The following is a 15,620-nucleotide window of genomic DNA, read 5'->3' as shown; positions in this document are numbered from 1 at the left end:
TCTTATTCAGACTCATTCAACACATGCAATGATGCTGAGTGAAGGAAGAGCACTGGCCAGTGGGAGGAAAGTCTTGTGGATACAGTGGCAGTGGAAGCATCTCATCACTGGTGTGGGTCTACACGTGGCTCATCCAGCTCCAAGGCTCTGGCTCCATCAGCTCCATATGGCTTGTTAACAGGAATGTGAAGCAAAGAAAGTGTGTGTGTCCTGCCTCCAGGGAGGAAAACAGAAGTTCCCAGAATCCTCAGGAGAAGACCATGCCCACACAGAGGCCTCATTGGCAGTGACTTGATTGACAGGCTAGACTCCACCCCTTTGCTCAAGTTGACAGTAGATTATGTAACTGCCACACCCGGAAACCCACAGGGGCAGTTTTGCTCTGTCCGATTGGGTCTCTGTGAGTTAGAATGGACTCAATGGCAGTGAAAGAGCTCAGTCACTAACTTTGTATTAGGGTACATATAAGGCTTGCTTTCCTACTCATGCTTTATATATGTATGATAGCAAACATTCGTCTAGTAGCTCAAGTCCGCCTTTAGAGGTCTTTTGTAGAGCCCTATGTCATAGCAGTTATGCGTTGGGACTGCTAACTACCAGGTCAGCAGTTTGAAACCACCAGTTGCTCTGAGGGGGAAGCTGGGTCTTTTTAATCGCATACAGAGTTGCAGAACTCAGAAACTCACAGGGCCCGTTCTACTCTGTCCTACAGGGAACTATGAGTCAGCAATGGCTCCATGGCAGAGACTGTGCTTTGGTTGTGCATGTTTTGAGTACATTCCACTTCTTACATGTTTCATGCTATCTCTGATCTGACAGTGTAGTTGTTTACTTTTACAATATTTAAATGATTCACTTCTTGGTTGAAATGAGCTCCCAGGGAGAGTTAGAAAAGCTTTTCCATTACAGTCGCAGAAATCTGTCACAAGGCAACTGCAGGCAGGCACAGGCACTTGATTGGGTTCCGCTGGTAGAAGGAGGGGATTGGAGTTCACAGTACTTTGCCTGGTGGGCATGCTTTTCTTCTTCTCCCCAGAAAACTGGAGGAAACAGCCCTTAGATAGAGACCACAATCTCCAGATGAGATTGCTGAGAGGGAATAAACCAGTACACTTCGCGTTTAGTGGCTGGAGCAAGCCCCTTTTCCTAATATAGCGTGTACTTTTGTGCATCCAGTTGAGTATCTTTTTTTAAATGGACCGTGTGAAAGTTCTGTCACAGACATACTTTTCCACGTGCTCTATAAGAACGTTGCGGAAAAGCACGTCTTGGGCCAAAAGCTCAATCTGCCCTGTTTTGTCTATGCTGGTGCAAACCAGTGCCTGCATGCTGAAGGTTCTTATGGAAACAAAATATCGATGTGGGTGTTTCCTAGCACAGAGACCCTAGAAAGCCCACGGCTCCTGGAAGATGTTATTCATCAAGCACTTAGTTTGCCTTTTATATGGAAATGATAAGTCTTCAGTCATGTATAAATAAACAACTGGTAAAAAATATTTACAGTGAAACTAAACACCAGTTGCCACATAGTATTTTACTGGTATCGTCCCTTCTAAATGAAAAACTTGCTCACTCACATTCTTTCTACCATTCGACAGTTTGACTCTGGATTTTGTTACATACCAAAACCACCACTTTGTTCTCACCCTGCCCAAGAAGTATTTTCTTATCCTTAGTTCAACAGGAAATAATCTTACTTGAAGGGTCTGTTGACAACTTAGCTGCTTCCTGGCCCATGTAAATCTAGAAAACTATCTTATTGTATAATTTTTTATGTTAAAAATGCTTCATTCAGAATATGTATTCTTGCGGCCTATTATGTACAATAAAAAGCCAATATTCTATGCACTGTTCGTAACCTGTTATCAGATTTACTGCTGACGGGTTCCATTCCAGTGCTACAGAAATTCCCAGAATAATATAAGACTGACAAAATGTGTCTGTCTGATTTTATATTTGGGAGACAAGGGGAAAAAAATTTTATAAAAAAAAAAAAGCTGATATTCTATAGAAAAATAAGAAATGGAGTAACATGTTTTACCGCTCAAAGAAATTTGCCTTAAAAATTGTTATAGTTTAACTTAAGAGGTAGGACATATACATATGTAATACATTATACTTCATAAAGTATCTTGGTAATTGGCATAAACATATGAGGGGTACCAAAAATTAAAAACGGAAATTTTTGTCAAAGCTATGTATTCACATTTTTATACAAAACAACCTTATCACCTTCAAAGTACTCTCCATTGCACTTAATACATTTGTCAAATCTGCAATTCCATTCTTGGAAACATTTTTCAAACTCATCTGTTTGGATCGCTGACAGCACCTCCCTCGTTTTTTCTTCACCTCTTCTACTTCGTCAAATCATTGTCCTTTCATGTCCCTCTGCATTCTCAGAAACAAAAAGAAGTCTTGTGGAGTGAGGTCAGATGAGTAAGTTGTGTGGGACCAGAGAGGCTTGTGTTTTAGGCATTCTGTTTTTTACTGAAAATTGGCACACTGAGATGGTTGTGTGAGCAGGTACATTGTCATGGTGGCAAAACCAGTGCCTGTCTGCCACAAATCAGGCCTTTTGTCACATACTGTTACGCAATTTTTCAGAACCTCTCAGTAGAGAGCTTGACTAGCAGTCTGCCTTGATGGAACGAACTCCAAATGCACGCGTGGACATTTTTGTTAGGGTCAGGACGTTGACGGACCTCCAGAATGAGGTTTGTCATCAATTGACATTTCGCCTTTTTTGAAATGAGAAGCTGTGCTCAATATCACAACAGTTTGTGGAGCATTTTTCCCGGGCAGGAAACAAAATTTCACAGCCACACGCTGTTATGTTAAATTGGCCATCACAAAAAAAGAAATGAGGTTCAAGTTACCATACATACTCGTGTATAAGCCGAGTTTTCAGCACATTTTTTTATGGTATCAAATCAGTACTTTTATTCTACTTCCTATAAATTGACACAACAAGAAAAAAATTTTTTCAATTCAATTGTCATGAGTTAAACTGTGAACCTAATTTGCCACACCTTCTGGACCTTGCAGGCTAGGTGCCACCTAGTTGCTTCTGACTCAGCAACCCCATGTACCACAGAACACAACACCGTGTGGTCCTGGGACATCTTCACACTTGTTCTCCTGCTTGAGCCCATTGTTGCCACTGCCGCGCCCGATCCATCATGTCCAGGGCCTTCCTCTTTTCCGCTGCCCCTCCACATCACCAAGCATGATGACCACCCTCGAGGACTGGTCTCTCTTGATAACAAGTCCAAAGTACTGGAGACAAAGCCTCACCATGTTTGCCTCTAAGGAACATTCTGGCCGTACTTTTTCCACGATTGATCGCTTTGTACTTTTGGCAATCTATGGTAGTTTCGATATTCTTTGCCAACACCATAGTTCAAATACATCTATTTTTCCACAGCACATTTTTGATGCAGTTTTTGTAGTAAAACTAGGTGCCTCAGCTGATAACTGGGTCGGCTTATACTCGAGTATACACGGTAAACTGTTTTTAGAAAATTCACTGTAACCAGAGAGAACCTTCCCAGGTGGCGCCACTGGGTGCACTAACTCAGAGAGTTACTCAGTTCTTGCCTACCAGGGAAAATGCTACTAAGAAAGCTCTGCCCAAGGGAGCTTTTTTTTCGTTTGTTTGTTTTTGGGGGGGAGGGGTACCCCTTCATATAGTAATAGGTCAGGAAAGAGAGATGAATGCATCACATTGTATTTTATATTAGTTCTTTAATTCATTGTGGTAAGAGAGAAGCTTTAGGGAAGAGGTAAACTTGACCCGCACCTTAAAGAATGGGAAAGAAGATAACAATTAAAGATAGGTTTCCAGATGAGATGGACATGGACCAAGGTGAGAGTGAATGCTATATATGAGGTAGTGGTACGGTTACAGGCCTAATGAAGCCATGAGGTGAGACTAGTGGGTCAGTGAGATACAAAACTTTAAAAATGGGATCCGACCAATGTATGGACATATTTCAAAGACAATAAGACGGGTTTATGATTCCTCTCTGCCACCTCTCAACCCCTGGCCGTAGCTCTTAGGAAGTTGAGGTGTGTGATGTGAAGATAATGGGCTCTGATAAAAATTAAAGGTCATGTACAGCTTGCGGGGAAAGGAGATAGGCTGACACTGGGAAATCTTGTACTAAGCCAGGTAAGAAGTGATTAAATGCCTGGATGAAAGTGATGTCAGAGGGCATGGGAGGTGATAAAAGGACAGATGCTTTGAATTTGAAAATCAGGGAAAAGGAAACAGCACAAAACTTTGAGACCATAAACAGGGCACCGTCTGTGGATTACATCATTGATGTGATCTCTCAGAGAGCTCTGTGGCCTGGAGTTTTAAAGAAAATTCTGGAAGTCTTAGCACTTATCCCTATATATTTTCATCTGTCCAGTAGATAGTTATTGAGCATCTATTATGTAGCAAACATTGCTCAAGAAATCACAGCAATGAACTGGGGACATAGCAATGAAAAATCAGACAAAAATAGCTATTTTCATGGAGCTTACATTCTAGTGGAGGAAATTCCATCATAAGCTGAGAAACCAGCCAGAAAATGTAATAATAATCATACAGATGGCAATGAGCACTGAGGATTAAATAAAGCCGGGGGGGGGGGGGGGGAGTTAGGGATTAGCAGATGGTGCCAGAGGGATGATTTTAAATAGGTTGAAAATTAAAGGGCTCCCTGGGAAGCTGGCATTTGAGCAAAACCCTAGTGGAGGTGAACAAGCTGGTCTTCGTGGCAATAAGTGTGGAGAGAGCAATCGAGGCACAAGGAATAGCTAGTGCCCAGTGAGATCTGGAGGCAGGAGCGTTCCTGGTGACGGCAAAAGCAGGAATAGGTTTTAGAGGCAATTGTTAAGTACCCTGTTCCAGTACTTTGGCATGAACTGAGCTGGGAAGTCTTAGAGAGTTTTAAATTTTATCTTATTTAAGTGTACCACTTTGTATAAAGATATAGGGTGGTGAAAAGGGGGGGGTATAAGGTGCTATAGAAATGTTAAAAGAAGAAGAAAAACTACTGATTTGTCTTAGTTATTAGCACCATGCTCTTACTTTTATTCTATTTCCAGCTGGAACAATTGCCTTTCTGTTACTCGTAATGGAAAAGTCTTATTTTATCATCCATTGGTCTTGTGTTAATATTATCTGGAATTTAGCTTTGACTATGGCACATAAAAACAACATGTATTTTCAAATAAATTGCTATCTTTTAAATACCTCTCCATCCAAATAGTAACAAACTATTTCCTGTTTCCAGACTAGACAAGTTGTCTTCCAAATGTTTTTTGCACAAGTACCCCAAAGTAACTTTGAAAACAAGGTGCTCACTTGGACCTTTTCAGATTGATATTTAGAAATTATCCTATGTCTAAATATTTGCTAAGGTTGTGATTTCTGACGTTTGGTAAAAAATGATTTTTTTCCATAGACCTTTCCACAATTATTGATAACTATTTAGTGATAGTAAACTATAGCAATTTGAAACCCACCACCACCCATATCAAAATATATGAGCAAGTTTTTCTTCACAAGTGGGGTTTTTCTCTTACTCCTTGTGTGAGGTTGGATTGTCTAGAACAGCGGTTCTCAACCTGTAGGGCACGACCCCTTTGGGGGGGGTCGAACGACCCTATGTTAGTCTGGGTGGACTAGAGAAACAAATTCATAGACACACATATGTGTATAAGGAAGAGGTTTATACACAAGAGCAATGTACATTAAGAAAACATCTCAACCCAGTCCAGTCCAAGGCCGTAAGTCTGATATTAGCCCAAATGTCTGATACCAATCCATAAAGTCCTCTTCAGACTCACGAAGCACATGCAGTGACGCCAAATGCAGGACGATCACAAGCCAGTGGGTAGAAAGTCTTTGGATCCAGTGGCATTGTGAGCATCTCAGTGCTGGCAGAGGTCTCTCTGTGGCTTCTCCGGCTTCCGAGGTCTGTTTGCATCCATGTGGCTTGTCTTCTGCAATGTCTCCCAGGGTGTGAGAGAGAGAGAGAGAGAAGTGTCTCCCACCTCCAAGGAAGAAGTACCGGAGTTCCCAGAACTCTCAGGAGAAGGCCATGCCCACATAGAGGCTCCATTGGCTATGATCTGATTGACAAGCTAGACTCCACCCCTACACTCTTAATCATCAAATTAACAAATGATTACATATCTACCACAGACCCTTTCACAGGGGTTGCCCGATTCATAACAGTAGCAAAATGACAGTTATGAAGTAGCAATGAAAATAATGTTATGGTTGAGGGGTCACCACCACATTAGGAACTGTATGAAAGGGTCACCGCATGAGGAAGGTTGAGAACCACTGCTCTAGAGAGACAAACCCAGTGAGAGTCACATATACACAAGAGCTTCATATCAAGAAGAAACTTTATGTCCGGAAGGCATCTTGACCCAGTTCAACTCAAGACCATGGGTCTAATGCTAGTTCTTACGTCCCTCTTCAGACGCAGTCTGCTGGGTGCTGGGTGCAGGGTGGTGTGGCCCCAAGGCTGGTGGGAACGTGGCAGAGCATCAACAGTTTCCAGGTTGGCAGCCCACGCGTAGCTGTCCCTGGAGGCAGACGCACAGAATCTAAGCAAGCAAGAGGCCAAAGGGCAAGAGAGGGAGAGAGGTGCCCAGTGTCTGCGAGAGTCCACACCCCCAAGGAGGCATTACAGGCTACCACCTGACTGATGATTGGACTCCAGCCCTACCTCCACAGAAGTACCAATAAGTTTCCATAAAATCTAACCACCACGCGAATTTTTCTTCTTCAGCTCCTATGAGGGAGTGTCAAAAAGTTCATAGAAAATGGAATTGGTCATTGATGGATGTATGGATTGTGATGTGAGTTGTATGAGCCCCTAGTAAGATGATTTAAAAATAAAAAATAAAGATTTTTAAAAAAGAAAAAGAAAAATGGAATTGATGCACATCTACTAGACCTCATATAGCGGTGTGTGGGCTCAGCAGCCGTTCAAGCCCCTGCCATTGAGTAGATTCTGACTCACCAGGACCTGACACACAGGCCTTGGGAGTCAATAAATCTTCACAGGAGCAGATAGCCTTCTCTATGGAGCAGCTGGTGGGTTTGAACCACCAACCATGAGATGAGCAGAGTGATGTTTAACCCACAGTGACACCAACGCTCCTTGAACAGATGATAGTAAAGTACATTTTAAGTAATTAGAGGTGACATGCCATGTGTCTCAGTGAGCTAGTGCTACATAACAGAAATCCCACAAGTGGATGGCTCTCACAAATAAATGTATTCTCTCACAGTTTTGGAGGCCAGGAGGCTGAATTCAGAGTGCCAGCTCTGGGGCAAGGCTTTCTGTCTGTTGCTCTGGGAGATGGTCCTTATTCCTGGCTCTTTTAAGGATCTTCATGTGGATGGGTATCTATCTGTCTTTTCCCATCTCTGCTCCCTCCATTGTCCCTTTAATAAAGTTATTATCACAAAGAAGATTGTCTCAAGAAACAACTTCTCTGAATCTGACCTCATTCATATAACAAAGGCAATCCATTCCCAAATGGTACTGTAACCTCAAACATCACCCAACACCACCCACGGCCATCCAGTGGATTCCACCTCACAGCAGCCCGATAGGCCAAAGTAGCGCTGCTCCTTAGGCTTGAAGCTGAATCCCAGGATCCAGCCTAGGGCTGCTCGCTTCAGCATGCACTTTGAGATAATGCAGAAATGCAAATACTTTGGGGCATTGTGGTAGTTATATAATTTCGGGTCAACTTGAAGAAATAAAAGTGTAGGGGTGGAGTCTAGCCTGTCAATCAGGTGCCTTCTTGTGGGTGTGACCTTCTCATAAGGAAGGTCCTGGGAACCTCCCCATCTCGCCCTCTGCCTTCACCTTCCTGCTATCGAGTCACTCAGAGAGCTAGCAGAGCCACCGCCATTGGATTCACGGGACTTTGCACCCACTGGCCAGTGATGATGTTCCTGCCTTCTGCATCATTGCATGTGGCTGTCTGAGTCTGAAGAGGGACTTATGGACTAGTGTCTCACTTAGGGACTTGAGTTGGACTGGGCTGGGGTGTTTTCTCGATAAATGATGACCTCTTGATAGAAAGCTCTTTCTCACACATATGTGAGTGTCACTGGATTTGTTTCTCTAGTCAACCTGGCCTAACACAGGCATGAAAAGCACCCAGCAGTAATAATGACTCAGACCCAAAGCCACTGCCTTGGAGTTGATTGCTCCTCATGCGGACCTCTCAAGGCAGAGCAGAGCTGCCCTCTGGAGTCTTCAGAACTACAAGTCTTTACGGGGGGAGACAGCTTCATCGTTGGCCCTTGGGGTGGCTGGTGGCTTTGGAGCAGCCAAGGGAGGACCTTGAGGTAAGTGGCCCAAAGCTTAATCCACTGTGCCACTAGGACTCCTTACCACTGGCCTAGCGGTTAGGATACCACCATGGTAACTGCATTGTAAGCAGTGTTGGTGCGGGATTGGAGTTATTTAACTAAACTGTGCATATCAATTTATAACAATAATTGATTTTCTTCTGTTTGATGTATTCATGCCTTATAGTTCTTTTTATAGTTACTATATTTAGCCAAAGGATCCCTGGTGGCCTAGAGAGTTACGCTTTGGGCTACAAACAAGAAGTTAGCAGTTTGAAACCAATAGCCAACTCATGGGGAAAGATGAGGCTTTCGACTCCCATAAAGACTGACAGTCTCAGAAACCCACAGGGGTAGTTCTACCCTGTCCTGTAAGGTTACCATGAGTCAAAATTGACTCAGTATACTGAGGTTTGTTTTTTTGTGTGTGTAAGTAATATTCAAAGCAACCACTGCCTGCGCATTTTAATGCTTGAAAATCTTTTATTAATCAATTTTCAAACTTCTCTGGGGATTTGAATCCTTGGGTGGTATCAAGAATAAGACCTGGCCTACTAGCCAAAGGCTCATGGTTGGGGTGCACGCAGACTCACCTCCATAGGAAAGTCTGGCCGTGCACGTCCCAAAGATCAGCCATTGGAAAACCATTGGAACACGGTTCTACTCGGACCATCCGGTGGACCTGGCACCATGGCAACCAGCAACAACACACCTCCACAACAAAAACCGCACATGAACTGAAATGGTAGCTGCTGGTACCCTTGGCTCCTGAGTATTAAACAAAGCTGGTTGGTTAACATTACCTTTACCATTAGAATGGGTCAAACCATCTAAAGATGTTAACATTAGCTCCAAAGGAACAATTAAAAGTCATTTCAATTGGATGAATAGGACTATTTCTGTTCACTTAGGTCAGGCTATATCCTTGGCTGAGACTTGCTTATCACTGGAAGGAAACAAGGTTCAGAATCGACACTACTCCTGATTTTCATCTTAACCAGTGTCTTCTCTGGGAAAAGCGAGTTCACATAGACAAGTAGATTGGAATGGGAGTTTTGTCACAGCAGCGCGACTCATCCCTTGAATTTTTCTGTCAAAAATGCTTTTTCACATTTGTTGAAAACAAGGAACTAGAAATTTTCTGACTGAACAGTACTTGTTACTCAATCATTAGAATGTTCACTGAAAAACTCATTTCCATAAAGTTAATTCCAACTCACAGTGACATCATAGGCCAGGGTAGCATTGCCCCTGTGGGTTTCCGACACTAAATCTTTCAAAGAAGAGAAAGCCTCCTCTCTCCCGAGCAGCTGCTGGTGGTTCCCAACTGCTGACCTGGTGGTTAGAAGGTCAACACTTAACCCACTACACCACCAGCCCCTTATCAGAGTGCTCGCTCGCCGATTTTTCAGAAAGCATACCAAAAAAGTGTTACTTAAAAGTGTGTGCGATCCGAGCAGCTGTGCTGGTTGTACCCAGCACAACCCTGAAGAGCAGTGGTCACACTGCACTGGACTTGAATATAAGAATGCGGGGGCAGTGGGGGGGTGGGGGGGTGGGATGCGCTGATCCCAAGGGCTCAAGTAGAAAGAAAATGATGATGGCAACAATGTACAAATGTACTTGACACAATGGATGCATGCATGCATGCATTGTGATGAGAGCTGTCTGAGCCCCCAATGAAATGATTTTAAAAAAAGAAAAGAAAGTGATGATGGCAACATATGTACAAATGTGCTTGACACAAGAGATGTATGTATGGATTGTGATAAGAGCTGTAAGAGCCTCCAATAAAATGATTTTTTTAAAAAGAAAGGTAAGAATTGGTCCCTGTTTTGGCCTCATCTACTGCGAGAATGAAGACCATTCTCAGCAACTAGAAAGTCAACATTCCAGAGAAGGTGGTCATTTCCCCGAAGGGGCTCAGTGATGGTGAAGGCCCCAGAGGAGCCCTGTGGAGGGACTTCAATCACATCAATGTAGAACCCCGTCTCCTTGAAAGAAAAAGAAGAGGCTTGGTGTTGACGAGTGGTGGGGAAATAGCAAGGAGGTGGCACTATCTGTAGTCATGTACGGAACATGGTCCAGGGGGTGACACTGGGCTTCTGATACTAGGGGAAGTCTGTGTATGGCCACATCTCCATCAATGTGGTTATTCACAAGAATGGGTCTTGTTGAAATCCGTAACTTCTGGGGTGAAAAATACATCTGAGCAGCGGTTCTCAACCTGTGGGTCGCGACACCTTGTGGGGGGTGTGTGTCAAATGACCCTTTCACAGGGGTCGCCTGATTCATAACAGTACCAAAATGACAGCTATGAAGTAGCAACGAAAATAATGTTATGGTTGGGGGGCCACCACCACATGAGGAGCTGTATGAAAGGGTCCCGGCATCAGGAAGGTTCTAGAGGGTTTGCTTGAGGACAGGTGTTGCTTGTTCCATCCCTCAAGCCCAGAAAGAAGAGTTAATTCTTGAAGGGAACAGCATTGGACTTGTATCAAATTCAGCTGCTTTAATTCAGCAAACCACGACAGTTAAAAACAAGAGTATCCGAAAAATTTCGGATGGTACCTATGTTTCTGAAAAAGGAAGAGTTCAGCAGGCTGAGTAAGAGCTAAGAGTTGTTAGCTACAATCTAGATGATTCCTTTAGACTTGCCTGGGGTCTTAAAGGCTTGGAGTTAAACAAGTGGGCATCTAGCAGGGAAGCAACAAAGCCCACATGGAAGAAGCACACCAACCATGTGATCACAAGATGTCTATGAGACCAGGTATCTGAGAGGTGGGAAGAAGGCACAGAACAGAGATAGAATTTAGCCAGGAATGTGAAGTTGAGAAAGATTTTATTGAGGCAGGGAAAGAACTCCCGGGAGGGAAGGGAGAGCAGAAAAAGGGACGGGGGCATCTTGAGCTCCCAGATGGTTCCATGACCCAACAAGTTAAGTCAGGGGAGTTGCACCTGGTACTGGGGCGAGAGGACGTATATAGGGTATGAACTTAAAGCCATATGGGCTGGTAAGGGGAAGGGAGGTTCTTTGTGCTGCAGTTACAAGTTTCGGGCCAGGTGACGTCCTGTCAATAAACCATGTTGTTCTTAGAAAACAATACTAGGGAGAGGGGGGTTGTGTCCTGTCCGGGGAGGTGACCTCTGTGAAACGCTGAAGGCAGGTGCTTTGAAGTTCAGATGCTTTGAAGTTCAGCCAGGTCATTTGTCTTCTGGAGAAGCTGGTACAAGGGGCTGCCTTGGTCCAGACCCGGCCCAAACAGTATCAGGCATCAGAAGACACAAAACAAACAGCCATTTTGATGCAAACGAGGAGCGTTGGAATGGAGACCCAAAGCCCATCTGTAGACAATTGGACATCCCCTCACATAGGGTCACAAGGAAGGGTAGAGCCAACCAGAGTGCAGTATAGCACTGACGAAGCACAACGGGTCCTCTAGTACAGTGGTTCTCAACCTGTGGGTCGAGACCCCCTTGGGGGTCAAATGACCCTTTCACAGGAGTCACCCAATTCATAACAGTAGCAAAATTATGATTATGAAGTAGCAACGAAAATAATTTTACGGTTGGGGGGTCACCACAACATGAGGAAATGTATTAAAGGGTCGTGGCATTGGGAAGGTTGAGAACCACTGCGTAGTTCTTTAATGCTTCCTCCCCACCACAATCATGACCCCTGTTCTATCTTAGAAATCTGGCAAGCCCAGAGCATGTACATTGGTACAGATAAGAGCTCTCGACACACAGAATCCAGATATCCAGGACAGATAAACCTCTCAGGAAAAATGATAGTATAGATACCATGAGGGTAGGGGGAAGGTGGGAAAAGGGGGGGGAAGGGGAACCGATTGCAATGACCAATGTACAACACCCCCTCCCCCTAGGGGGACGAACAACAGAAATGTGGGTGATGGGAGACAGCAGACGTGTAAAATATGAAAATAAAAATAATTTATAAATGATCAAGGGTCCGCCAGGGTGGGAGGGTGAGGGCGGGGAGGGGAAAAAAGAGGAGCTGATACCAAGGGCTCATTTGGAAATGATAGCAACGTATGTACAAATGTGCTTGATACAATTGATATATGGATTGTGACAAGACTGTAAGAGCCCCCAATAAATGATTTATTAAAAAAACTAAAACTCAGAGTTCCTTATATATAGCTGCCATCTACACATTGATAAAGCTATCACTATGAAGATAGCTAACATTTAGTGCTGTGGTTATATGCGGTGGAAAGATGGAGTAATAAGTAAAAATAATAAATGAAGTTGTATTTTTAGAAACCTGGAGTCCGATGAAAGGGCAAGTGCGCTGTCAGCCAGGCACAGCACTCCTTGCCAAGCTCAGTCTGCCAAGAGCTGTTTGTGTCTCATCCCGGTGGCAGCTCTCTATTTCTCTAGGCCTTGAATTCACAGATGGCCCATCTGTTTTCTTGAACATTGTCATTAATTTATTGAACTTAAAAATGCTAATTATGTTTCTGAATGCATCCAACCTATTAGAGTCTGCAAAGGTCTCGTTGATAAGGGTGTGTTAAAGGGAACCTGCTTCCGCCAATACCTCTCAGGACCTGCTCGTCTTTGGATAAACAGAAGCAGTTTAGGACACTGATAAAGACAAATGCAGTCAATAATTCACAACCAAAAAACTTGAATAGGTTCACGCAGCAATGTGAAATAACAGCACACGTGACAATGTCATGTGTTCTATTATCTGAGAACCATTTATCATCTGTCTTTATCGGGTGGCGATGAGTAGGCTTGACTCAATGGCAGTGAGTTTGAGTGATTTCTGCTTCTAGAAGCCCCTCCTTTGTGGAGTGGAGCCTTTCTACACATCAACCTTGAACTAGAGCCACAGACTGAGCCACATTCACACCACACTGTGGTGGCAAACAAGAAAGAGTGTCAATCTGTCATAATTGTGCCTTTGAATGGTGACATCAACAATAGCAGCACTACCTTGGAAACCCGCAAGGGGCAGTTCTACTCTGCCATATAGGGTCGATCTAAGTTGGACCCGATGGATGGCAGTGAATAAGTGAGTAAGAAAAAGAGATTCTTTGTGGACAAACAGCTTATGGTTGCAATTAACTATAAAGTTCATAATTTTTGAAGAAATGATTTCCTGAGTTTGTGATGGAGAGTTAAGTGTAAATAGCCCTTATTAGAATAGCTAACATCTTTATACATCATATGTACTTCCACAGGCAGAATTCCACTTTATTTGAACAATAACCTTATGAGTGGGTGAAAAAAAAGCATTGCTGCTGTTTGTGTTTTACAGATCAGCAAACGAAGGCTCAGAGAAGTGTAACAACTTGCTCAAGGCTGCATGTTAGATAAGAGGCACGGGATGAACTTTAACTAGCACTGACTTGTGTACTTGTCTGCCGTTCTCCACTGAACCGTTAAGTCCAACAGCATTGTTCCTTCCATTTTCGAAGGGTCCAACAACCCAACCCAACTGTCATTGAGCAGATTCTGATGCATGCGGAGCCTGCAGGCCAGGAAAGAATTGTCCCTGTGGGTGTCTGAGACTATAACTCGCTGTGTGATCAGAAAGCCTCCTCATCTTTCTACCTCGGGGTGGTTTTGAACTGGTAAGCTTGTGGTTAGCAGGTCAATTCATAACCAGTACACCACTAAGACTCACCTGGTAAATGTACATTTGAAGCCACCTCAACTGCCATTGCGTCCATTCTGACTCATAGCGACCCTACAGGACAGAGTAGAACTAGCCCTGTGGGTTTCTGAGACTGCAATGCTTCAGGGAACAAGAAAGCCTCATCTTTCTCCTGAGGAGTGGCAGGTTTTTGTTGTTTTTTAAAAAAATAAATCATTTTATTGGGGGCCCTTACCACAATCCATACATCAATTGTATCAAGCACGTTTGTACATATGTTGCCATCATTTTCAGAACATTTTCTTTCTACTTGAGCCCTTGGCATCAGCTCCTGTTGCCCCTGACCCCACCCCCCACCCCCATGAACCCTTGGTAAATTATAAGTGATTATTATTTTCATATCTTACACTGTTCGCTGTCTCCTGTTTTAAACTGCTTTTTCTGTTGGCATCCCAACACCTAACTCAGTATGCTACCAGGGCAACCCTAAAGGGTAGAGGGGTGAGAATCCATCTGAGCAGAGAGCTTCATCTTTCTCCCAGGGAGAGTGGCTGGTGGGCTGAAGGGCTCAAATCACTGACCTTGTCGTTATCAGTTCAATGTGGGTAAGCCACTAGAGCTCTTTGTCTCTGCCTAACGGCCCCACCACACCCCCAGATAGTCTAATTCAGTAATGGGGGTGGCGGGGGATGGGGAGTGCTGCAGAACAAGTTTCCCGGATGACCCCAGAGATGGTCTGGCTTGTAGAATGGAATGAAGCCCACCCAAATGAGAACAGAGGGTGGTATCGATGCTGCGCTGCTCCAGCAGGGTAGTCAGCCATTATCGCTTGTTTTGGCAGAGGTTCAAAAGCAGGGAGGGAAGCAGTGAAGCTTTGTAAGCAAAGCAAAGAAAGAGAGGAAAAGACAGCGGGCTTTCTCTGACAGGAAGAGACAGGCGGTGGAGGGGACTCGTGGGTGGCTTGAAGGAGCAGCATTGCGGTATTTGGCTTTTCCTCGCTGGTCCTGAGTTGGAAGTGTTGGAAGTGGAGGGGGCAAACAAGAAAGGCGGGGCCCGACGCTGATCCAAGTCCAGGCTGCTGTGCTCCGACTGTCACAGAGGTTGCAGTTGGCTCCCAGGCTTCTGTATTCGAGCTGTGCTGTCATATATGGTCTGTCCATTGTCCATGACTATATTCCACAGAAACCCACTGGGGCTCTCTCACCGATGGAGGTTTCCTCCTACCTCGCTCCTCCCTTAAGGTGGTCAGACTGACAGTCCCTTGCGAGCAACGGAGCATCATCCACCCTCATCACCCTGTTCCCAGGGCGCCCTGGCACTCAGAAGGAATGAATGAGAAATGAAGACACTGCCTTTTCGGTGTTCTAAGAAAATGAACTTTCTGGTGTGGCGCAAGGGCAATTTTACAGCCTGGGACCAGGAAGAAAGGCTGGAGGCCGCTCCTCCCCGCTCTGAATCGAATTCTCTCTCGCTGCCATGGTGTCAACGCTGACTCATAGCGACCCCCAGTGGGATTCCGAGCCCGGAACTGTTTACGGGATTGGAAAGAAACCCAAATCTAAGGAACCGGAATCCCAAGCACGGCGGCTTAGCTTTAGCCCGTTGTGT

General features: G+C 44.4%; 1 non-coding gene across 1 annotated transcript; it reads left to right on the top strand.

The window, feature by feature from the left end:
• Positions 1–1,843: 1,843 nt before the first annotated feature.
• Positions 1,844–1,969, top strand: LOC115872924. The gene has a single exon (XR_004048123.1). It is a non-coding gene; the product is annotated as a small nucleolar RNA SNORA54 (small nucleolar RNA).
• Positions 1,970–15,620: the final 13,651 nt, after the last annotated feature.

Source organism: Echinops telfairi, unplaced genomic scaffold, assembly GCF_000313985.2.
Source record: "Echinops telfairi isolate 266 unplaced genomic scaffold, ASM31398v2 ScPeMD7_4;HRSCAF=17, whole genome shotgun sequence".
NCBI lineage: Eukaryota > Metazoa > Chordata > Mammalia > Afrosoricida > Tenrecidae > Echinops > Echinops telfairi.
Note: the sequence above shows the minus strand (reverse complement) of the source record. Positions and strands in the feature narration are given on the sequence as shown.